General features: G+C 41.7%; 1 protein-coding gene across 11 annotated transcripts in view; it reads right to left on the bottom strand.

Annotated features, from left to right (window-relative positions):
• Positions 1-24,917, bottom strand: part of ADD1 (adducin 1) — a 61,062-nt gene extending 36,145 nt beyond the window's left edge. For 4 of the 11 annotated variants that reach the window (XM_084518231.1, XM_084518237.1, XM_084518233.1 and 1 more), the window contains exon 1: positions 24,768-24,915. The gene's annotated coding sequence lies outside the window, so the exon portion shown is untranslated. Of the gene's footprint in view, positions 1-24,767 lie in introns of all 11 variants that reach the window. The other 7 variants (XM_084518236.1, XM_084518238.1, XM_084518232.1 and 4 more) reach the window with 5 other exon arrangements.
• Between the last annotated feature and the right edge of the window lie 46 nt (positions 24,918-24,963).

Here is a 24,963-nt window from a genome sequence, read left to right as displayed (position 1 = left end):
AATAGAAAACAAAAATCCACCAACAACCTGTTCCCTTCTCGGTGGCTTCCAAGTCCATGTACAAAATGCCATGTGAATAAAACCTACGTATGGGAGCTTGTGCAGAAGTGCGAAGTGGATCAGAGCACAGTTCTCAGCTGAGAGCAGCCCTTACAGTTCCAGGCAACAAACTGAGAACAAAAACTGAAGAAGCCCATTCCCAGCACATGCAACTTGCGATCTGTTTTGACAACAATATAGAAATTTGCTTTGTACCCCCTTGTTTCAATAAGCTATCACCTCTCATGCCAGAACTATGCCCCAGAGACCTACCAAGGTGAAACAAGCTTTGACAAGAAGTTCCTGGAGAGGGGACAAGTTAGAAAAACAAACCCCTTTTCTTTTGTGCAAGCAGCAGTCTTTATGGTGCACAGCTTCCCTAAAAGCGACCTAAGAGAGCTAGTGTGCTGGTGCAGGGAACGAGCTCTGTGTTGGGTACAAGGAGAAAAGGAGACAGAAGAGCGAAGAGAGTGCTTTTACAGCACAGAAAGGGGAAATTGGGACTATGCAGGGGTGTGGGATGGAGCAGGGAAGTGACAAGAGGGAGGACAGGGATGTGCCACTGCGGGCAGTGAGGCCCCCAGGACACCAAGCAGCTGTGCCAGAGCTCCCATCCACAGAAAATCATCATTTGGTATCTGTAAAAAAAAATTTAAAATCACAAGTTTTTGTTCCTAGCACTGCACCCAACATTCTGGTACTTCCTGGATTTTTTTTTTCTAAGTTTCCTTTACTTTAGAATAAAATTTCATCTTGCTCCTTGAAAAATGATGATGACTGCCTAATAGGGAAATACATTATTCATTATTTGCACTACAGTTTCCTTCATTTTCAGTAAGAACATTTTGGCACCGATGACATTGGGTTTGTTCTTCTCATTTCAAATGTTTCCTACTGAACTTTTAAAAGAAGTTGGCACTGACTTAGGAAGTCTACAAACAAAGAAAGTAAATCATGACTGTACTACTAACAGACAACGTACTTTACATCATGAACAACCAGATACTTTTTTTTTTTCTTTTGAGAAAAATGTTCCTAGCTCATACATCTTCAAAGTTTCCCCTGCTCTTTGTTTTCATACAGGAAGAGACCAGTTCACAAAAAGGAACACTTTATCTTGTGCTCAGTGAAGGCACCATCATCTTGCTTACCAAGACAGATGCTGCAAGTTAAGTACTGGACTCTAAACAGAGAGAAAAAACAACTATGAGCTTATTTTGCTACAAGTACTGCATTTCTACTTGTATTTGATATCTGTAATATCATGCCTTGGAGTCTCTGATAGTAGGTCAAGAAACAAGCAGGGTTAGAGAAAAAGGCAAAGAAAAAAGTCAGTCTGGGTTACAAAACGTTTACTTGAAAAGCATCTGCTTTGTCGGCAATTATTTCAAAATTTCCCCTTTCTCCAAAAAAATGAAATCAGAGGACTAGCAGGGTGGGCAGTGAGCAATCACAAGGTTATGTTACAGAGCTGGAAAGAGTTAATTTGGGTGAGCTTGAGACCTCAAGCCATACAAACCAGAGAACACATATTTTTTAAACACAGTATTACTTTCTCTAGTGAAGGCTATCAAAATTCCTTGTTATTTCCAGCATTTACATTAAAAGCAACCTCTCTGAATGGTATAGAGCAAACAATAAAACCAGGAATCTACAGACAAAATACTTATGAAGGGTAATAATCTATTCAATGGAATTATCTTAACTACAGATAGTTGCAGGCCTTTTACCTTATAAAATACCAAATTGCTTTTGCAGTGCCAAAAAAGTTTAAACTTTAAAGAATCAATGATGGGAAATAAGAAACGTTTCGCTGTGACCATATACATTGTATTACAAGTCTTCCCTTAACTGCTATCCTGAGCATACAGAAAAATAACCCCTAATTCAAACAGGAACAATAACCTATGGTCTATTAGAAAAAACACAGCCTGGTAGTTACGTAATTTAAGAATCACAACATCAAAACCTACTTTTGGCATCTGGCTGATAACCAGATTTTCTGGGCTGTAAAGAGTTGCAGAAGCCACAGGTAAAGCAGGGCACTGCATGCAGCTGGTTCCACGTTCCAGATGTCACCCAGCTCTCCTGAAGTAGCATAAGGCCACCTCAAGTTTATGCCAGACTTTGGGTGGGCAGATTCAGCTGGAATATTGTTTAAGTACTGTAAAGTTCTGCAAGTTCAATATACCTGCTCGGAAAACATAATTCAGACTTTTCAAACAAACAAGAGGAAAAAACAGTGGTGAGAACAGCGGCTACCCTCCCCTCTTGGTCTCAATGGCCATTTTGATGTTAAACCCTAGCAACCCTAGCAATGTGTGATATGGGATTCTCTGGATGGAAATGGACAAGCTCCCCAGGACATTTCACCCTACTTCTTGGTGACTGATCAGCTCCAACTGCTCCCAGTACTTTATGAACCATCCCAAACGAAAGGCATGCTGCTGAACAACGCTGTGTGGCTCTTAGCAGTTTCATGCTGAAAACCTGAGTTCTAATTTGAAGAAGCTGCTCAAGTAAAAGCCACAGAGAATTAGCTAATTAAGAGTATAATACCACAAAACTCAACTGAACACAGCTAATGCAAAGGAGTACAACCCGAGACAAAAATCAAGCCAGAATTACTTGGTGATGAAAAGGCAAGATCTGAATTCAGGAGCTATCCTAAGTCACTACTAGGAGTTGCAAAGATAATGCTGTGGCCAGGTGGTCTGCTGTAAACCAAGAGTAGCAACCCTCACCTTCAAAGAAAGAAGAGTGCTACTTATTTCTAGTCCTACACAGACCTCAAAGAGGCCGTGAACTACTGCAGAGGTCAAGGGCTACAAAAAGGATCTAGAGGGTAAAAGACTAATTTAGAAGGATGAATGGCTTGACCTGTTTGGTTAAGGTTTTGCTGAAGATTTAATGCTTGAGAGCAAGCATCAGGCACGTTCAGCCTTGAATCAAGATGAAGCTCCCTAACCACATACACTGGAATACTGCGTCAATAACTTTGCTTTCCAACCCTTTTTAAAATGCAAGCCTTCATCTAGCTTCCAGAGTACCTTTTACTATGCTGGTGCTGAGATCGAAGTCCTGTCTGCTTCTGAAATCGATGAATCTGCTTTCTTTCTTCAGCTTCAGGAAAAAATACAGTTCCCACACGCACAATATGCTCGTGTTATTTGCAGCTTCCAAAGCACTTCCAGCACTTCTTGTTTTTTCTTTTTTTCTTTTTTTTCTTTTTTTTTTTTTTTTAAACTAGCACCTTCCTCTGATGGTAGGTTGGTGACAGCTGGAGGCTGAATGTCAGACAGAAGGCACAACTACTCAGAGACAGCACCAAAAATCCTCCTTAATCCTTCTCCTCTGCTCAGGACCGATCAGACTGGCAAGCAAGACAAATTTGCCATCACATCAGGTAGGTATTCTTTTTTTTTTTTTTTTTTTTTTTTAAACGATCTTCTGCAACACGAGATGCAAATTTCCCATCAGAATCATTCAGGCTCACTTACCTAACAAACTTCAGTGACCAAAGCTATGTGCACTCCTCAACACCTCAGCCTGTCTCACTGGCTGCTTCACCACATTTAGCAGTTTAGTCCACTGAAAGGAAATTCCTTAGGTTACTTTATTTTTTAAAATCTGTCTGATGTTGAACAGCGTGTAGAGTAAATGGGGTTGCACTAGACACAAGGCCTCTCTGTGGCTCACTGACAAAGCTATAAAATTTGGTGAACACAAGCAGCAGTGACAGGTATTTTTCCCAGCCCTGCTTTATTGCTCCGTTGACTTGTCACTGGTGTCACACAGCCCCACGAGCCACTCAGGACAACACAGCACTGTTAGGACTCACTAATTTCCATTTTTATCTTCTAATCATGCAGGAAGCATCTGAAGCCAAAACAACATAAATTCAAATATTTTCCACTATTAGTATTCATGGATGGTGGCAACACCAGAAAACTGCTGCACATTTACTTCTGCCATCAGGCTCATGAGCCCATCCAAATAAAGAGGTTTAACCCAAATACTGCTTATTTTTAGGTTTCTGTGAACCCACATGCACTTCCCAAGCCTTGTATTGAACTCGCCAGTAAGCCAGCGCCCTCAGATTTTTGAGCCCAGGTCAAATCAGAGCAGCAGCTTTCCCAAGGGCAGGGCCCCAGCTTGATCTGAGTGCTTAAAAAGCCTGAGACAAACTGATCAGCACGTCTGACCCCTAAATGAACACTGGTTTCAAGCTGAAGTTATAAAAGCTGTTGGCTTCAAATTGCAAAAACGTGTTTGTTGAGAACACAAAAAGCATACAGCAGTTTCTCAAAGAAAGAGATGAGATTAGTTGAAACAAACAGATATTTGATTTGCCAGTGTAATAAAATCAGGTTAAAAAATTCTACCATTTTCATACAAACAGATTTGAAATCAGATTCCCCCAGCAAACCCCAGATGAAATCTCCCAGCAAACCCCAGATGAAGGTCTCCAACTTGCTAGAGGCATTCGATGCACCCCTGGGAAGGAAAGCCTCCTGCTTACAGAGAGGTGCGACTCACCCGCGGCCAAGCTACTGCTGCTCCGCCGAGCAGCGCTTTTGAGGAGTTGCAGCCATGGCACCAGAAGCTTTAGACAGAAACGAGATCCAGCGCCGGACCTAGCATCAAGGACAAGGTTTTGCTACTGTCCATCAATAACTTGGGGATTTTTCTGATATATGAGGGGAGGAGGAATTGCGCAGAGCACGGGCTCTCCCCCGCCGCAGAGGAGCGGCTGCAGCGCTGCAGGAGAAGCGCAGAGCTCATAAGCAGCTTTGTGAGAGGGCAGCAGGCTGAAGGGCTCATTGGAACACAGGACACGGTGCAAGTTGCGAGCTCACTGCAAGCGGCCTAGGGGCAAAGACAAAGGGAAGGAGCAGCTTTCTTCCTCCCTCCAGAATTTCTGTTGACCTGAAGGTTCAGCAAAACAACCAAAATGGCCAAGGCCCCTCTGCTACACAGGAGGAGGGCAGCAGCCTCGTGGCACTTTTCCTGTAAGGTTTCAAAAGGAATATTTTCTAGAGGTATTGCCCATCCAGTCCTACTCCTTTTATATCTATCCTAGATATAAAAGAGGAAATCTTGGTTTTAAAATTTAAGTGACTGTGGCCATCCAACACTGTTGAAACACCCAGAACTGATGCTTTCATGATGCTTTCACAAAGCCCCGTGAATAACGAGAGCTTTTAGGAATAACAAAGAAACACAAAACCCATTTCTGCAGAGGAATGTAAGTACTTCCCTGACGTCTTAAAAACACGATAAATTTCACTGACTGGAAATATTCACATCTGAAATATCAGTGTTATGATGCATGAGGGATCAACTCAAGTGCAGCAACGCTCAGGCTAAGTGGCCCCATTTTGGGCAGGATCCAGCTATTTTCATATAGGCTGAATAGTGAGGAATGAGATTTCTGAACCGTGCTGGCAACAAGCAGACGAATGGCATTTAGCCTTTTGAACTGTTCTGCAAAAATAACTTTTAACAGGATAGTTAGATTACATCTCACATCTCTACTTATTTATGGGAGAGAGAACAGTAGGTACAGTCATCTCCCCTCAACATACAGAAAAAACATAGCCCTGGACTTACTGCAGCCAAAATTTCACTTCATTCAAACGAGAGTTATTTTGTGGTGTGGGAAGTTTATTGCTTGTTTCTTTTAAATTATTTCTGGTTAAAGTCTGAAAGCATCTCTCAAACCAGAATGAAGAGTCCTTTGACTGCCCCCGGAACAAAAGACCTCCTGGGATAAACCTTTAAAGTGATCGGATAAAACAAAAAAGATCAGGTCATGGTGTCCATTTTCGTTTTAAATATTGACAATGTTAGCTCAAATTTAAGTGCGCTGCATTCCAAGGACTCAAGTCAGCCCCAGCAATTGGAGTTGTCTTACACAGTTTGGGTACGCAAACTCCTTAACACAATACCAGCCCACAGACCCTCCCAATTTCCTATGGACATTTTTGAGCAAAACCCTTCAGGCATGCTTCTCAATTTTGCCTCTAGCATGGAAAATGCAGTATGTCAAGAAAACTTTAGAGTTTACTGTTACTGTCATTAAGAGGCCCAAACTGGAATTTTTGAAGAAGGGGGGAGGAATAGATTCTGTAGGGTTTTTAATTATGATGCATCCAATTTGGAGACTTGACTTAAATTTGAATAAGTACACAAATACAATTTTTTTTTTTTTAAATAAGGAAGTCTACGAAATATTTAGAATTCTAAAAACCAAGCAGATGAATTAGCAGATCCCAGTTTACTGTTTATCCTGATTGCATAGACACAAAGAATCTAGAGATTTATAAAACAGTTCTGCAGAAAAGGGATTGCAAAATCACAAATATTCTAGTCCAACTTCTTCACTCACCAGAAGTTATTAAACCTCAATAACAGCTCTTACATAAGCTCTTACACATCCTGATCGAAAGACAAGAGGTTCTTATTAAGGCAAGGCCAAGCTAAAATCCCATAAGCATATTAGTTTTGCTTTCAAGGCTGAAATAAAGTTAGCATGGTCCCTACTTATTACAATAAAGAATAGTGCCATGAATGTTAGAGTGTAATAAATAATATCTATTTTCTTATGCTAAGAAATCCCATTTCCTAATTCTTCTCCTGTTGTTCTAAACCCCTGCTCTAAGTTACATGAACTTGAAAAAAATCTAACTTCCCTATCCATCAACGGTACTAATTAAATTTGCAGAGAATTTGACATACACACACACTTTTGTTTTTTTTAAGAGCTTATCCTTCAACATTCAATTTACTTCTGAATTAGAGGTACACTAAAACGTCTTTTTTATACAATATCCCACTTTTATTAGAGGATTTGCAAAGCAATGACATAATAAAACTCAAGTATGCTACTCAACATTATGTAATAAACTCCACTAAAAAAAAAAAAAAAACACTAAGAAAGTTATAGGTAATTACTGTAGCTGCTCTGGAAGGCTGAGAAGGACGAAGAGGCTAAGTAACAGCGTGCCACCATTTGGCAACAGAGCTGCGAGGCACCAAGGAACAGCACGTCTCAGTTCATGATTAATACAGCTATTAACGTTGGAGATCCTGCAGCAAATGCCCCCAAGAAAAAAAAAATCCTACTTTATGAGACTGGCAGGTTGAGATGTTTAGGAAGAACTACCTGAATATGCATGACGTGCATGAATTCAGCCATTATTTTCTGGCAGAGAACCCAAGTAACTTGGGAGACTACAGAGATTAAAGAGTGTGCAGCATTACACTGGAACCAGCAAGCTTGGTAGGGAAGCAGCACAGGCATTGCTGACGGGCATGTTACTTGCTTAAGATAGAAGAGAGCAAATCAAAGCACCCAAATGAGGTTGAGGCTAGTATGAACACTGGAGATTTCACGTAGGTTGGGATCAGGCAGGTGAACACAGCAGAGATGTTGAATTGTTCATGAGTTTCTCATGCACGTTCACCTGAGGCACTCCCCAGTTCTTTTATGCCACTTCCAGGTCTTGCTGGGGGAGCGAGGGAAGGCCAGAAACCCTGATCAATTCTGAGGCCAACTTAGTCTTTGACACAGTACAATTGGATGGGATTTCAGAAGCCTAAATGCAGAAGGAAACAAGTAAGAAATGCAGAAGGAAACAAATTTGTTTCAGTTACTATGAACTGCACATCAACATAATACAATCTCAAAGACTTTAAAATTTATACTTTTTTGAGAACACCAGTCTGAGTATCTTGCTGTAGTAAACTTTCTAACATGTCCAAAATTTGGAGAATGCGAATCTAAGTTGAATTTTGAAGTACACCTTCCATGTGAGACTTTTTAAGAGCACTTCCACATGAAAACTGATCTGAAATGCAAGCCTTCGGTATGAATCGTCATCCTATTTCCAAGTCAGCTAACAGCCAAGCTTATTTAAATTCAAAAAGCTCCTTTACAAGGTGGTGAATCAGGCATTTCTAAGTCCTTCATGCAAATGACAAAGTTTGGGAAGACAAAGTGCATTGTTCTTCATCTGCCCTGCACTGAACATTTCTGAGCATCGCTGAGAATACTCATATCCTCTAGGGGGGATATCAACCCTCTTCAGAGAAGCATTAGAAGTGACAGCAAGATAAGAGTTCATTCCAAAATGGAATCAGGTTCCCAAATCCAAGAGCATGTTTTTTTTCCTGTCTCAGGATGGTCTCACCAGCTTTAATCTAAAGATTAGAGACGTGTAAAGCATGGACAAACATCTTACTGGAACTCATTTTCCTGTATTAGATTGTCATTTGTTCCACAGGCAGAAACAAGATGGCAAGACACCCTCATCAACTCTATTTTAGGAACAACTCATTTCTGTTTTTTCTTTTTCCCAGGGGAGTGTGAATGTGCTCCCCACCCCAAAATTATGCAGTCATGTTTCCTACTTCTGGGTGAACCTCAAGGGTCAAGCACACCCCCACAGCAACAGAAGAAACACCCCGAGCAAACAGCCTTCCTCATCATGCCGTCTCCCTTGCCAGGCAACTATTGCACAACTGAACGTGGCTGCACGAACTCCTGAGTTTGCATAATGTTGCTTTATCTTCCAGCTGAGGCTGTCACTATCAGGTGGAAACCATGAGAGAAAGAGATGTGGCAAGTATTCACTTAGCTCTTTGGGGTTTCAGAATTACATCTGGGGAGAAATGCAGCAATCCAGCTTCTCCAGTCGCTGTAAATCATGCCAACACAGTGGTTGTGGCCATTCTAGCAAAGTTACCTCCAGAGTCACAAACACAAGCACCTGCAGAAGCCCAGGCTTCATCATTTCAGGAAGCCTGAGCACTCTCACACTTCTCCTAAGAATATTTCTTTGTTTCTGAAAAGGACCATTTTAATCTCCATATGGTGACATTACTCAACCGAAGATCCAACCAAGTACAGGAGAACACCCAAGGTACAGAAAGAACATGCATAAATTGTGGCAAAAAAAAAAAATGATTCTGTTTTTATTGCATGAAGATAAGGAAGGATGAAAGCAAGCCTGATACTGGCTCAATTACTGCAGTGGCTGTAGAGCCTCACACAGCACCATCCAGTAAGTAGACAAACCAGCTCGTACTCTGCTCTGCTGCCTATGTAACAGCCCATTCATAATGTTTCAAGAAGCCAAACTGGCAGCAGTTACATGAGGGCTTCGGTTCCAAACACCCACACTGAGACCCTTTGGGACAGACAGCAGCTTCCATGCAGGCAGCTTTCAGAGAACCAGTCCCAAGCCCCAAGAATTGCTCTCTCAGAGCTCAGCCCCCAACACAAGGGCAAGACAGAGGTGCACACTCACCCTTAACAGCTGAAACATCCGAAGGTCCCAGGAGTTTCGCACAGATATACATTTTACAAAACTCGACTACAACCATTACTAAACCCAAGAGAACAAACTCAGCTGGGCATTCTGTGTTCGCTGAATTCAGGTCTCAGTGTGAAACATGAAAGGTTCCTGTTCGACACATACCCATGCTTCTAGATGAAACTAAACACTATCCCCCCTGTAAAGACTAACATCTTTAGACAAGGATTGTCTTAGATGACAAACATATGGAGATTAATGGTAAGAAATTAATGTTTCTACACATCTGTCTTATTTTTGGTTGCTTAAAAACAACTCCACTGACCACCACAATGTCTTTACGGTTGATTTTTATTCAGACCCCTATCCAAGTGACTCCTACCCATGGACAAAATGTCTCAGAATCACAGAACCATTTGGGTTGGAAGGGACCTTAAAGCCCACCCCATTCCAGCCCCCTGCTATGGGCAGGGACCCCTCCCACTAGCCCAGGCTGCCCAAAGCCCCATCCAGCCTGGCCTCTATCTTTCAACACCACCAACAGCAGTAAGACTTGTAAAAATAAAGTAAAAACGCCCTTCTCACACCTGCTTGTTTACCTAGCTGTAACCAAACATCTTCCCCACCGTGCCCTAAAAACCACACCTAGCCAGCACGGGGCTTATATTCCTAGAAACAGAAATTCAGGTTAAACCAGTGAACAGCAACAATACGCAGGTGTGTCAAATCAGCCGGGAGTCAGACAATGACTGTGAATAATTTGCACTCGAGCTGTCAAATGAACTTTTTCTAGCAACCCTGCTGCCCCTATTTTACTGCTGAAATACGTATGTACAGCTCTTTCAGGTTCATTGGAAGGTTACTCACATCAGAAATTGCAAAACCCAGGGAAATGCACGCAATACTCAGAGCTGGGGTTCTGCGCCTGGCTTTTCTGGCTACTGCCCTGACAGCACACAGCCAGACACATGCCAGCAGCTTCTGCCCATGTGAAGCCCAATGAGTCCTGAAAAAAAATAAAAAGCTGGTGAACAGCTTTCCGAGGAGAGTGAAAACAGCCGTGTGAAATGAAACCAATCGCTTACATTAGAGCTGTACTGTGACATTTGTTTTAGAACAGCATTATTTTACACGTAGAAACACCTACTCAAATCTTTGTTTCCATATTGAATTTTTATTTTTTTAAAGCATATCACGCTTTGTCGGGAGCACTTATTTTCAAGCCCTTCCTCAACAGTTAGTCTGAGCTGACAACTCCTTGCATGAGCTGGGTATCACAGCACGGTGGGCAACTTGTGAACAAGCCCCTGACCCAAACCAACAATTGGAGCCAGTTGAGAGAAACTTGTGCCCATAGGTACACCTGATTTGCACAGGGTCCAACATGTCAGCATCCTTCAATGTGTACTAAGCCACAAGCAATTCCTGCTTCGGAGCTGCTCAGTAACAAAGCATTCAGTGAAGCTTAGGAAATCCAACAGAAAAGCTATAAAAATGACTTGCATGCAGACACATGATAAATTACATTTGCTGCCCCATTTTTAACATTAAAACATTACCTGCCAAGATGCCGATATCTTCTATAACATCTCTCCCAGAAGCCCTCCCCAAGAGAGACAGTTTGTACAGGTCATCCAGCTTCAGCTACCTTGAGCCCAGAAATTAATAGCTTCAAATTTACTTTGTTTTTGTTAAAAACAAAGAAAAGTCTTACACTCGTAGTGCTTAAGTATTAAGCCTGCTGCTTACTCAGCCACTATTATTTCCAGCCGTGCTGATTTCATAAGGAAGAGACCAAAACTTTGTCTAAGAGGGCAGGAATTGCCAAATTCAGGCAAACTGGTGATTTAACTTCTCAAACATCCTGATTAACCATGGCCAGTGCTGCAGTTTTAAGAACAGCCTAGCACTCACTCTCATCTGCAGTGATTTTTTGATTTCTGCTTTAGACCATGAAAAAAGAAAAAATACATACGTGGTACTTCAACATTCTTCGTAAAACTGATATAAAATGTGTAACCTTACTTTGCACTGTGTTAAACCCTCGAATGTAACAACACCTCATTGCAGCAAGTCCCATGGGCTAATATAGAATGTGACTTTATAAAACAGTGTGTTTGAAATATATTACGTGTAAAAATCCTAGTGAAAATCCTCTGTGTAATGTAATCCAGATTTTTAAAGCTGTTTCTGCCCTTATGGTATCAATTTATTTTTCTCATCTGTCTTCTCTGAACTAAACCAAACCTGACTTTCTCTCCTGACTTGTATTTGCCCACTACATTATTTCCTATGGGTTCCAGATCTCACCGCAGAATTTCAGGGATGTACCAGCTAACAATGGAACAGGAAATACTTCAAATAATTCGTCTTCCCTTTAACCTGATGCACCTTTATAAAAGACGGTTTTACGGAGTTGTTCAGTGACGCACAAGAGCAGTACCTTACTCGCTGAAATTATTCTCATTTCAAGTGTTATCACCCTTACCCTGATCTTCCTCTGTCAGCCTCAAGTTCCTGCTCATTTCCAGTCACGAGAGACCTATACAATACTATCACAATAAATTTCATTTGTTCCAGCTTTATAGATCCCTAATAATACTATCAAAAGAAATTAATGATAACAGAATCTGAACAGCCCAATATCTGGTCATTGTACTACATACCCTTACTGCAAATTTATTATGTATAGGTAACACTGCCTCCAGCAACTATTCCTCAATATTTTTCCACAGAGAAACAAAGTCTTGAAAGGGATATACACTCACACTGCTCTGGAAAAACAGAAAAGACACATTTTTCTGATTTATCCTCCAAAGATCAAACTGCACACCAAAATGCATCTTTACTTCATCATCAGACAGTTAAGACTATACTGGTGGCATGTTATGTGAGGTGGCTATAAGGCATGGTGCCCACATGGAAAATATACCTCGAAGAACACTTTCAAAATAAAAAGAAAGATGAACAACAAAAAACACCAACTAATCTGTGTCACCAGTTACCTTAAGACAATAGCTTTCAAAAAAAGTGACAACTCTTATACGAAACAAACAAAAAGAAAATGCTCAATCTGAACATGCTGCTGATAATATAAAATATTCCAACACCGACTGCATCACTTGCAGAACTAGCTATAGCATAGGCCACATCTGCAGGAGATGCAATAAAAGATTATTTCAGTGCAAGAAAACTGAGCAATATTCAGCTTTGATTCTGGCAGGTAAGCTACAGAAATAAAAAAAATGCATATTAAGACTAAGCTTTTTCTAATCTCCAGTGTTTAACAGCATATTTTAGTTAAATAAATTACTTGGTTCAGCAGTAGCAGCAAACTATTAAGCTTCCAGTGTTGTAGTCATTAAGCCACCATTTTTTTCAGTAATTATTTCTATCACTCCAAGGGAGTAGCATTACTTACTTTCATCTCAAACTTTTTCAGTTACCAAGAGAAATCGTATACCATCTAGCTGAAAAAAACATCCTTTAAGAAAAAAATGTCAAGGTGATCAACTCTTACAATCTTCTTAGTGTTCATACATTAATACTCTCTTTGGAAGTACAAATATTCCTAAATGTTTTCTGCTCACTGAAAGAGCTGCAGCTTATCTGCTGAGTCATCCACTCTTTGGACACTACCGACAAACAGTTTCAGACTTAAATTGGGCTTTATTTTCTTTTATTATCCGAGTCTGTCTCTAGTTCACATGTTTAACAGTAAATGACAGCACAGAATGTCTAAATAAAGCAGGTTAAATACAATCTTAATGATGTTCAGGTAACAGGGGACATTTCCACATACCTGGTGATCTTAAATACTATTGATCAACTTTCAGAATTGTAACTACCAAGCCTTATTTCCTTAAAGTTTCACTTTTGGGATATAAGTTCTAACGTTAACACTGAAACACACAAAGTGTCCATGATGTTATGCCTGTGCAATTATTTACCATTAATATTAATCATTATGAGTGAACACAGCAATTCAAATTACTAAGGTTTAGTTCTCCATCTTAGACATTGGTTCTGAAAATATTAAAATATCATTAAACCTGCAAATAAAGAAAACAACCCATTTAGAGCACACAGATAGGACAAACACTTGCTAGATCCTGCTTTGGCACTTGTACCTAGAATCAACAGGAAATTCAGCTAACAGCTGAAGGGAAGTCTATAACACATTAAGCAGAGTCAGGAAGGAACCTTTCAAACATCATTAAATTTCTATCCTGTCCTAACCAAACTACTTTCCATGCTTGAACTTCCTTCCGAAGTGAAGCTTTCTAGATGAACACTTAGAAAATATTTCAAATAGAAAAAAATAATATAAAGCAGACAATGTATTTCTGCTTCAGTTTTTGTTCCTATAAAAATCATATCCAATAACATTGCTGATACAGACAAAACAATGGTAAAATGAGTGTTTACAAGTTCTCTCCAGGGTCTGAAATACCTCAGCAGGAATTAAAGTATGATTTATTGTGTCATAATAACCGAAAAAAATTAGAAGAATATTGTAACCTCAGGCGCCATTAATTCCCCAATTTGCCAATTAGTGCCTTTCTGTTAGGAAGGGAGGAGGCAGCACAACAGTTTTCTTTGCAAGTCTCCCGTAAAACCACGGATCCTACACTGTGCAGAGCGATGGGAGTGTCTCTTGTTAGTGCAAATGCAGAACAATGCTTCCTCAGAAAACAACATTCCAGGCTTATTAGATGGACAGCCTCTTTGGGCAATACACAGGAACAGCAGCACGTTATCTAGCAATATGGCATATAGGGTTTTACCACATTGTCCCTTTAGCTTGTATCTTTTTTTTTTTAATTTATTATTATTTTTAAAGAGCTCAAGGGAGAACTCGCAGAGAAGTATGAAGCCACTTGCTGTGGGCAGCCTCCGTTGATCACAAAGGGCAGCACAAGAAGGAAACAAGACAGGGCTCGTTGTTAAATCCATTTGGTCTGTGTTGATTAGGGGTTTCATAATACTAATATGAATTACATAATGTATATCCACTACACAGGATACAATGTAGGGCATTACATAAAACAGTATTTAAAACCTCCCACTTGTCTACATGTTTTCTCTCCCTCGATACAAGCACTTCTCTTCCTCAGAAAGCAACTGCCCAAGCACCAGCTCTCCCACAGACCTGGTGGATCAGCTGTGTTACAGTGACCAGCACGACGGGAATCCCAGGACCTGAGGGATATTCAGCCCCCCAGGTACTATGGAAAACTACGTGTTATGTCATTCCTCCCCCCTTACATAAGCTACCCAGCTCCATCTTAAAGACAGCCAGTCAGATGCCACTACTCCTCAGGGAAGGATGCTGCAGGCTTCTGTGCCTCTGTTGCTTAGGAACCATCTTTTCTAATTTCCACCAGACTAGGTTTATTCTTGGAGAGTTTATGCCCACTTCTTCTCATACCTTGAGCTGAAGAAGCTCTTTTTACCCACCTGTGTTGTTCAACTCATTTTTGTGAGGAGCAACCCTTCACGCTTTGTTTTAGCAGACCAACCACGACCTGCTCTTTTAGCCTTCCTTATTAAGCAAATTCTCCATTCCCTTAGTCATTCCGAGGAATCAGTCCCTGTAATTCTTTTTCTTCCCTCGCCTGGATGATGGGTGATAGGAATTAAGCATGATATTCCAGATGAGCTCTCCCCACTACCAGAAAATGTCAGCAATGTTTTTCTTCTTTAATGGAAATATCTTCACAGGTAACAACTACATGCTTGTTATCCTAATACTTCTCATAGCTGCTAACTACGATAGGTAGAAGTGTTCCGAGTTCACCTTCATTTTTAGATGTTATCAAATGCAACCCGTTCTCTACTACTCCTGTCCTAAGGTCTGTACTGATGACCCTTGAGATCTAGGAGCAACACATGGTACTGGCACAAGCAGGAATGCATCAACAATACTAATCAAGTACTAAGTCTTGGAACTGATACTTAGCAAATTCCATCACCAACCTCTGCTCAATACCTTAGCTTCTGGTCACTGAGCTCTATCCATACTCAAGACATCCTCTCACCATCTTAAACCAGTTATCATGTGAACATTATCCTGGTTTGTCCTTTGAACCGTGTTATACCTTATATGACTAAGTCAAAACAGGCAAGCTTTAACCAGGTATTCTCTTCTTGTAAGATACCTGACCTTTTGGAGAGACATTAGATTTCTCTGACTCAACCTTCCTCTGTTAAAAACCTTCTCTTCTTACCTCCATATGGATTGCTTCTCTTTAGAAATTTGAAGAAATCCCTGACTAGTAAGGTCATGGTAATAATGCGCCAACCACCCTGAACCACCTTATTTTTAGGTAAACGCAGTGACTACTTTTGCAACCCAGTACCCTTCTTCCTTAATACCTTTAATAAAAATCCTTCTAATTTAATACCTAATTATTGCATATACCACCTACTTCAAAATTCCAGGATAAATGCTATGTAGTCCCACTGATACATGCCCTTGAAGTTTGAGCTGATCACTTTCACTCACGGAAATCACTTTCATAACTTCACTTCCGTAAGACCTACATTCCTGCGTTCCAAACTACTGTCTTTGCTGAAAGTGAAGGCAAACTTTCCATTTTGATTTTCACCTGTATCTAAGTTGTTTTTACTCTTATTTCACTGTCCCCATGCTTCCTGACAAGACACAACTTGCTTCGCCGATCTGACTTTCTCAGTTTTCTGCGTACTCCTGATGCTCTTCTCCAGCTTGCTATTAACCTTGTAAGATCTTGCATTCCCCACTAGCACAAAAGTCATCTTTTCGTATAAAAAAGCAAAGCTTGGTAAGAGAATGAATATTTTATTCAGCTGCCAGAATTCTTCGCATTTCTTGCTGTATCCGAAGCTCAGCCATGCCAAAAGCACCTCATCAAGCAAGCCCTGAGCATTGCTGCAAAACTGGAATTGCAAGAACATTTGGGTGCTAAATCAAGTTATGACCTTTGCACTTTGAATGTTCACTTCTACAACTGCAGTTATTAACAGCTTTTGGGGACACTCAGAGATGGCTTTGAGTCTTCATTTTTTGGCCTTAGTTGGGCCTTTGTGTTTGTTTGTTTTTCCCCCCCCTAGAAAATGCATGCCTGCAACATGAAAAGATTCATGCCATAAGACCTCCCAAGAGCTATAACAAGAGAAAACAAGTTAAGGCTGCTTCATTTCTGCTTTACTTAGATGTTACAGCCAAATTTCAGAAGAAAAAAACTTCATTGTCAGTATTTCAGTTTGAGGACATATTGCACTGCAGCTATTACTAACCTTAGTTTAAGGAAAAAAAGGTGCAGAAATAAGTTCTGAATTTAGGATTACTATAGCAACGGGGGAAGAGGGGAGGGAAGGAATTACCAGATTACACTCTCAATTCATCAAGTCTTTGATAGGATAAATTTGGTGTCAGTCAAATGAAATGAAATTGAATTTATCCCATTCATTAATGATTAATGCATCAAATTAAGAATTAAACAATCAGAAATTGTAGTACCAGAAGTAAAGTAGAAAATAAAAAACAAATCAGATTGAATGACCTTAGTTATTCCTTCTGCCATTAAGTATTTGATATCAAAACAGGTCTTCAAAGCAGTAACTGGTAAGTCAGAATTCACCTTATCCAAAATGATACACGCTGCTTATCAGAGGTGTCTAGTTCTGATTAAAGGTCTGCAAATGAAAAGGGTCATTAGAAATCTGCCTCATTCTTAACTAAGTGTTTGCAGTGGCTACACCCCTGAAAGCATGCAATAATGTGCCCCTATATGACATGGAGGTGTAATGAATTTCCAAATTATAGCTGATTTACAGAAATAATATATTTCAACAATATACGTGAACGTGGTAATGACTTAATGCCCTGTAAACCTGGGAACACAGAAATAAGCTCTTTACAAAGGTGACATTAGGATACCCTGGATTTGCTTTTTCATAACAAACTAGTTACATCTCTTTCTTCTTTATGCAATCTTTCGCCTTCTTTGTATTCCGGATTACTTTAATCAATACTTCAAAAATAATTAGTGTGACAGACACTATTCCATCATCAATAAGTACGTTAATTACCAAAAAAATATGAGAAAAACACTAGTTGCAGTCTTTTAGGGAGGCCAGCTATTTCAATGCGCTGGCCCACTGGCAGCAGGCAGGTCCCAAGGCCATTAAGCATGCAGCTGAAGCGGCAGCAGCAGCCACAAAGGTTCCTTTTTGACACGGCGAGCTGTGCTTGCAGCCTGAGGGGCTGTCTCTCCACTTGAGCGGTACGTATTGACCCAAAAAGATTTTTCCTCAGGCAACCGTTCCACAGCCAGACGGTTCAATTAATAAGGCCGCCCAAGTCCAGCTCTTCTGGCTGACATTCAGATTTTAGCCATGCTTCCCAACCTTCTGTTCACCACTCCTGGCTGTCGCTGACCAGCTGCCAAAGCACCCTTCAGTTTCTGGTCGCCAGGCAGGCCAGAGGACAGTCAGAGACTACCTTCCTCTGACTTGTGCAGCAAGCTGCTCAGCATGTTCTCTGCTCCTGGCTCCTTCCCAGGCTGCTGCAGTGAGGAAAAACTGAAGGCTTCTGGAAGGAGCATTATTCCAGGACTAGGAAGCAGAGGCTCAGGCACCTCAAATGGGGTTTCCTTGGCCATCTCCATCAGCAGGTTGGAACAGAGTCCAAGAAAGCAGCCCACATCAACAGTAAGGTCTCTGACAGATCCAGACGTGGGTGTCCCAGTTGCTCAAATCATTACCCCAGGCTGTAATCACAATCTCTCCTTCCAAGAGAGAGGCAAGTGGCTCTGTCTAAGATGACCCACATACCTGAGCAGCACGGGGATTAGCACAGGTTCCAAAGGTGATTGGAAGCAACAGGGGAAAAACACAGGCAGACAGCAAAGAGACCGGCATGGTCCTCTCTGTGTGACCATGGCACGAGTCCACAGCCTTTCCCTGATGCATACAAGATGCAACAGCTTTCCCTCAGACTATGGATATGTATTTCATTCCACCCGCCCATCCCCACCATGTGTAATACTAGACCTACACCCAGCAATGCATCTTAAGAGTACCAGGACACTCGGCCTTCTATCTATCAAAGGACATTCACTTGCTTTGGCAAAGTTCTACAGAATTTACTACTGCCAAAATAAATCAACTTTTTACCTTAATCCCTATAGAAACAAAAAGAAAGAAAGATTTCGTATGTAAAGTTGAGATCTAAACAAACATCTAAGATCATTATCCATTTTTCACAAAATTGTTATGAAATGTTTCTAAATGATCAGTTATGATCAGAATTACCAGAAATTACCTTAGAAAACTCACCACCTCTGAAGTTTTACTTTAAGTCCAAGAGGGGGGCAAAAATCAACCACACTGCCATGTATCACACGATCATTAAGGTTGGAAGATCATCTAGTCCAACCACACCCCTACCACCAATATCACCCACTAAACCATTTCCCTAAGCACCATGTCCAACCTTTGTACATTAATAGACTTAAAAATTATATCCACAGTAGGGAGAAATAATTAAAAATAGAATCTTGTGCTTTACATGGAATCTACTATTCAAAACATTTGGAAACTTGAAGCTGTATTTAGAAGTGATGCAATGCCTTAGCTGTGTAGAATTTCAGGTGAAAATAATTAAAATCTTTTCTGTAACTGAAAGCACCTAGAGAAGGGTGACAAAACTAAAGCAGCAGGACTGCCTACCCGCTGAAGTCTCCTATGCAGACTTTTTACCCTCTTCCACCCGAGTGCCTCTGCACCTCCTGCACTTCTGTCCTTGCTCTTCTGTTCACCTGCACACCAGTGTCCACCAAGCCTGGCTGGACAAGCAGCAAAATGCTCCATGCCTGGCTCTGTCCTCGCAGGCCAGCCGGCATCAGCTGCTCAGCCAGAGCTCCTGCATCCCCAGCCCAGCTAGGAGCTGTGTCCCCTCGCAGTGGGAGCACAGGGCCACAGCCCAGGTTGTCACGATAACGGCAGGAACTCCGTACGCCTGAAGTCATCACCTCCCCAGTGTTAAATTGAGCTGAACGTAGCCACAGGTTCAGAAGTTAAAGAGAAGTGACAACGTAAGAAAGTCAGTCCCTATGCTGTAGGAATACTTTAAGCTGTGTTCATTTGAGCTTACTGAGCAAAGCTGCATTAGACAAGACTTTCTGGAAGGAAAAAAAGCACACAACAACCAAATATACTGCACCTCTCGGTCAGCGCACAGCATCAGGGATGTCTTATTTCACTGGATTTTAGATGGAATGGCTGATTTGCACCCAAGCGTACATTACACATTTTTAGCAATATTTTGTAGTGACAGCATCTAAAGAAATTGTTTCATCCATCAACAGAACAGTAAAGTCACTGAGTATGCCTTAGCTTTCACCTCCACTGTCAGAATGCAGGGACAGTAACTTTATGCTCAGTACTACAGAACCTTAAATAAAAAAATAAAACCACAACAACCTAACAGGGATAAAAAAACACAGAAGATGATCTCAATGAGTTGCCCAGACACTTGCTGGTTCAATCTGGCAAAACTTTGCTATCTATAACAAAGCTAAAATTGTTATCAGACCTCTGCAGATTCAAGATCTACAACAAGACAGAGATAAAATGCATAAACAGCACCACGAGAATTTGATAGTTTTAGGTACAAAAAGCAAACAACCCCCAAATAAACTACAGTTTTCCAAGGCCCCAAGTCAAATTACAGTTTTCATTCCAAAGTTGTTTTGAAATGCTTACGGAGTGCAACCACAAACCTAAGAGATCTTAGGTCATTTGATTTTTCACCTTATCTTCAGTGTGTGAATGGATACGCACCATGACTTAACATTTATCTATTCCTTTGATGGGAAAGTATCAAAAATACCATAAAGTGTTACTGATTAACCATATTTACTACCCACTACTTCCATGACCTCTCTCCAGCAGTTCAGTTTCGTACATGGAAGAAAGCACCTCAAAATGCTGCAGTATTTTATTCCCTATCTTTTCAGATCTCATGGCTCCAGACCAGAAAAACATACACAACACATGGTATAAAAATCACTAATTTAAAAAGATAAAAACAATGCATTATTGAATTTAAAATACTGCTTTGCATTTCACCAGTCTGAAGAGGATGGAAACTCCAGATCTCAGTTTTAAAGAGCAGCTCTTAACATCCCGGTTTTAAAATTAACCTGAAATGTGCTCTCCTTCATGTATTTTGATTTTTAATTAATCTGAAGGGAAAGCTACTGAAATAACCCAGAGTGAAAGACTCTTTGATGTCCTGCTTGCTAACACCTGATCAGAGGTTGAAAGGTTGGTTCTGCATCAAATAATAACCGCATCTAACAGTGCAGCAGAGATCATTTCTTAAAATGCAATCTAATAAACAGGTTGAAAGGAGGAAGTTGGGAAGGTGTTCAAGTACTCATTGCTCCCATTTAGCAACACCTTCAAGGACTACATTTTCAGTTTCTATTTAATGGTCAGCAAGTCATTCCAGCAGAGCCAGCCAGCATACACACGGTCGGCCCGCACAAATCTTAGTGGCTCTTTAAATCCAGTTCTACACCGAAATTGTGTTTGCCCTGAAATGATGAACAGATACATTTTCAAATTCCTCAAAGTAGTAGCAATATTTGACTTTTATTCAAGACCTGGGTGGTTGGTCACAATGTAAACCAGACCCCTCACTATAAATAACACGATCTCAGCTCACGCCTGATGTAAAGAAACCAGTAGCTCTAAAAATGGTCTTTCCCAGAGTCTTTGCTCTTATTTCACCATTGAATTAGGAAGGACTTTCTACAACTTTTGCAACCACTAACCACAAAGTTTCCGAACCGACAAAACCACTGTAAACTACAGCCTCAGACTCGCAAGGAAAACAAGCAATTATTTGCTTCCATCTGACCAAAGATTAGCAGGACAATTCTCAATAAACAGCAGAAATGTATTGAGATAACAGATGTAGTCATACAGTTATGCTGAATGGTCCATAAAATGGTTAACAACCCATTAAATTACTAATGAACCCTGTTATTATAAGTGTAATATTTTAAAGCAACACAAAAAATATCCAAAAAAGGGTAATTTAAAAGTAAAAATCATCATAAACCAACATATCTCTATAATCTATTCTTCTTAAGCATCACTACCTCTAATGAGACACTTTCCTCAAGAAATGCACTAGTTTACAAGATTTACACTTGGCAGCTCTTTGCCAACAGGTTTGTACAGCTGCTCTTCTCGGCTCGATCAAAAAAGGAGTGGTTTTGAAGAGAAACATTAAAGAAGTGGCAAGACTAGGTAATGTTTTCTTATTCCCCTGGGAAGGCTTATTAGGTTATATGAATGACTACTGCAAACCTCAAGTCATTTAGGGACAACTATTCAATATATAGATAGCGCTTTTGCATCATTTAATATAGGAGGTCAATAACTTAACAGAAGAATTTCAATCAGGTTCTTCTGCAGATGTCAAGTGACCTGCAAAGTGGGATCTGCAGTTTAAACCTGCATCTCCCCAATCAGGTTTTAAATATAAAGCACCAATAACTCTAAAAAAAATTTAATTACAGCATGAATCTCTACTGCAGTGGTGTTTCAGCGATTGCTGTCTGCCACACAGCATGGTACAAGAGTAAGGTCTAAATTAAAAGGCATCAAAATCAGAAGTTGGGCATTATTTTTCAATTTGTTGTGCAGTGGGGACACACACAACACCAGGACACAGAGGTGATACTTATCCCATATGCTCTCCCTTATTAAGGGATGGGAAAGTTTTCTTAATATGATTTTTCCCCCTCAAAGCAGGAGTTGATCATTCACATAGAAACCGTTGTGGATTTACAAATGACCTGCTCTTCACCATTGTTACAGTTCTCAAATAATCAAGAAAACTATTTCTACAACCCAGGAAAGCAGTGAGTACAAGACTTACTGCCTAATGCCTTCTTATTTAGAAAGCACTTGTTGCACAGAAGTTACACGCTTACTGGCAACCAGCATGCTGAACATGCTTCTCCTGGTTTGAAGCCTCCAGTTTTAATATTTTTATTTATTAACAAAGCTAGTCACAACAAGATTCAAATGTTTTCATTTGAAAACAGAATGTTGGGAGAGATTTATTAAGAGCATTTCATGCTGTGAAGCTACCCTTCAAAAACAGCCTTGAATGGGGCTGAAGCAGCTTTATCCCTAGTCCTGTAGAAGTCATACTCTCCCGAAATGGTCTGATTCTGTAAACGTAAAACATCGTTCGATACCAATGGCGAATCTCACAGAAGGAGAACAGAGTTGAGTCATTTTCTGCTGGAGACATTTAAAAAGAGCTGTCACAGAAAAGCACTGATTCAGTAAACAGCATTCCTCACTCCACGGTATTAGTGAACCATACTCTAATGAACTTATTGTCACAACACGCTAGCAAAAGTCCTCGTTTCAGATGAAGCATGAACGTTCAGATTTCTCATGCCATTTTTATTAACTGACCATAAAAGAAAACATTCAGGCAACACGACTGGTTTTGGCTTAGAAGAACTATACCCAGCACGGAGCCTCATGGAGAAAACAGAAATCATGTTAAACTACGAACTAAATGCTTACACATGCAAGCACATGTAAGCACACATGCTTATCTTGCTGCAGTGAAGATGTAAAAACTTTCAGTTGTCTCTTCCTGAAAACTCCACTAAGAAAACCACCAACTTTAGATTCTGTAATTGCGGCAAGCTACATAAAACATTATGTTCACTTCAGACTATTTTTAAACGATCACATCAAATCTGCTCGCTGAATATAAAGCCACCTGCTCCAGCATTAAGAAGGCAGTCAATAGTTGCGTTCTGTTCCTGTTTCTTATTATGCAAGAACTCCAAAATAGGGTTTTCTTACAGAGGCACGCAATCGTTAAATGAATTAATAAAGAAAATGGAAACATTTTAAAAATCAAGTTTACATTTCTTAATTTTATTAATGAACTCTTAATTCTGAAAGAACAGATTTATGACAGCTAACAACTGCTGAGTATTCTGTCAGCACATTCGGTCCCATTACAAACCCCAGAGATGTACATAGCCCCCATGCATGGAGATGCCTGTAGCTCTCAGCGAGGCATACAGAAATCATCCAGCAGTAGTGGCAATGTGAGAATTCAAGAACATATATTAAAGTACAAGCATTTTGTAAAGCTTCACATAAAGATGTATGCTTCTGTGCACAAAAACATTCCCCTCTCAAATACTTTGCCACATGATACTAGTGATCAATAACAACTTTCCGAAAAGCAGGGAGGAAAACAACAGCAGCAGCAACCAGCTCACACCACTGCACTACAGCAGAACCTCATGGAAGATTTAAGCCGAGCGCCGCTCACAGCCCCCTCGCTCAATACAACCAGGGGTATTTTTCCAGCATGGATGCATCCCCCTCCCTAACCGCTAGCTTCACTCGAACCCAAGCGCAGATCGAGAATTAACCTTATAAACGCCGCAGAGATCAGCCAGCAATTCCTCACATGAAGATGCGTGCTGCTCCGTACCAGCAGACGCTGACAACGCCAAAGAGCAGCCACCCTCTCCAGCACAGCCACCAAAACCAAACCGCCCTTCTCCTGCAGGTCCCTGCCAGCGCTGCCCAGCCGCCTGCAGCCCCTGCCCTCCGCAGGCCAAGCCCAAGGGCGGCGGGGGATGAGCGGGCAGCGGCACGGCAGGTGCAGACAACCCAGGGACCCGCACCCCACTGGCTGTCACCCCCCCAAATTTCTTCCTTTCCCCCCCAAGGGCTAAGCCAGCTGGCCCAGCCTCTCCTCCTTCCCCCCTAAAACCTGCAGCTCCCCTCAGCGCCTTGTCGTCCCCCAAACCTCCCCTCAGCTCCTGTCACCCCCTAAAAACCCCACAGCTCCCCTCAGCCCCTGTCACCCCCCAAACCTCCCCTCAGCCCGTCACCCCCCAAAAACCCCACAGCTCCCCATAACCCCTGTTACCCATCACCCCCCCCCAAAAAAAATCCTGCAGCTCCCCGCAGGCCCTCTCCGCCTCCAAACCTCCCCTCAGCCCCCATCCCCCTCAAAAAAAAAAAACACATCTCCCCTCAGCCCCTCTCCCCCCCAAACCTCCCCTCAGCCCTCGCCCACCCCCAGAAAAAGCAACACGTCCCCTCAGCCCCTTCCCCCTAAACCTCCCCTCAGCCCACCCCCCTCAAAGCCTTCAGCCCTCGCCCCCCTCTCCCCCGTTCCCCCCCTAAATCTCCCTTTAACCCTCAATTCCCCCAAAACCCCCTCAGCCCCTGCCCCTCCCCCCCCGGCTCCCCTCAGCCGCTGCCCGCCGCCCGTTAACGGCTGCGCCCCCCGCCCCCCCAATGGCTGCGCCTCCTCCGCAACGCCTCACGCCTCACGCCGCCGCTCACCCGAGGACCAGACGAGAAAGAGAAAGGGAAAGGGCGGCAGGAGGAGGCAGGGAAGGGGCAGGAGGCCCCGCTGACCGGCAGCCCCCTCCGACGAGCCCGCCGCCGCCTCCGCCGCTGGCCCCGGCGCCGCGCTGCGCCTCAGCCCCCAGCCTTGCCAGGGTGCGGCTTCGGCGGGCCGCAGGCCAACAAGCGCGCC

Source organism: Aythya ferina (assembly GCF_964211825.1).
Source record: "Aythya ferina genome assembly, chromosome: 4".
Taxonomy (NCBI): domain Eukaryota; kingdom Metazoa; phylum Chordata; class Aves; order Anseriformes; family Anatidae; genus Aythya; species Aythya ferina.
Note: the sequence above shows the minus strand (reverse complement) of the source record. Positions and strands in the feature narration are given on the sequence as shown.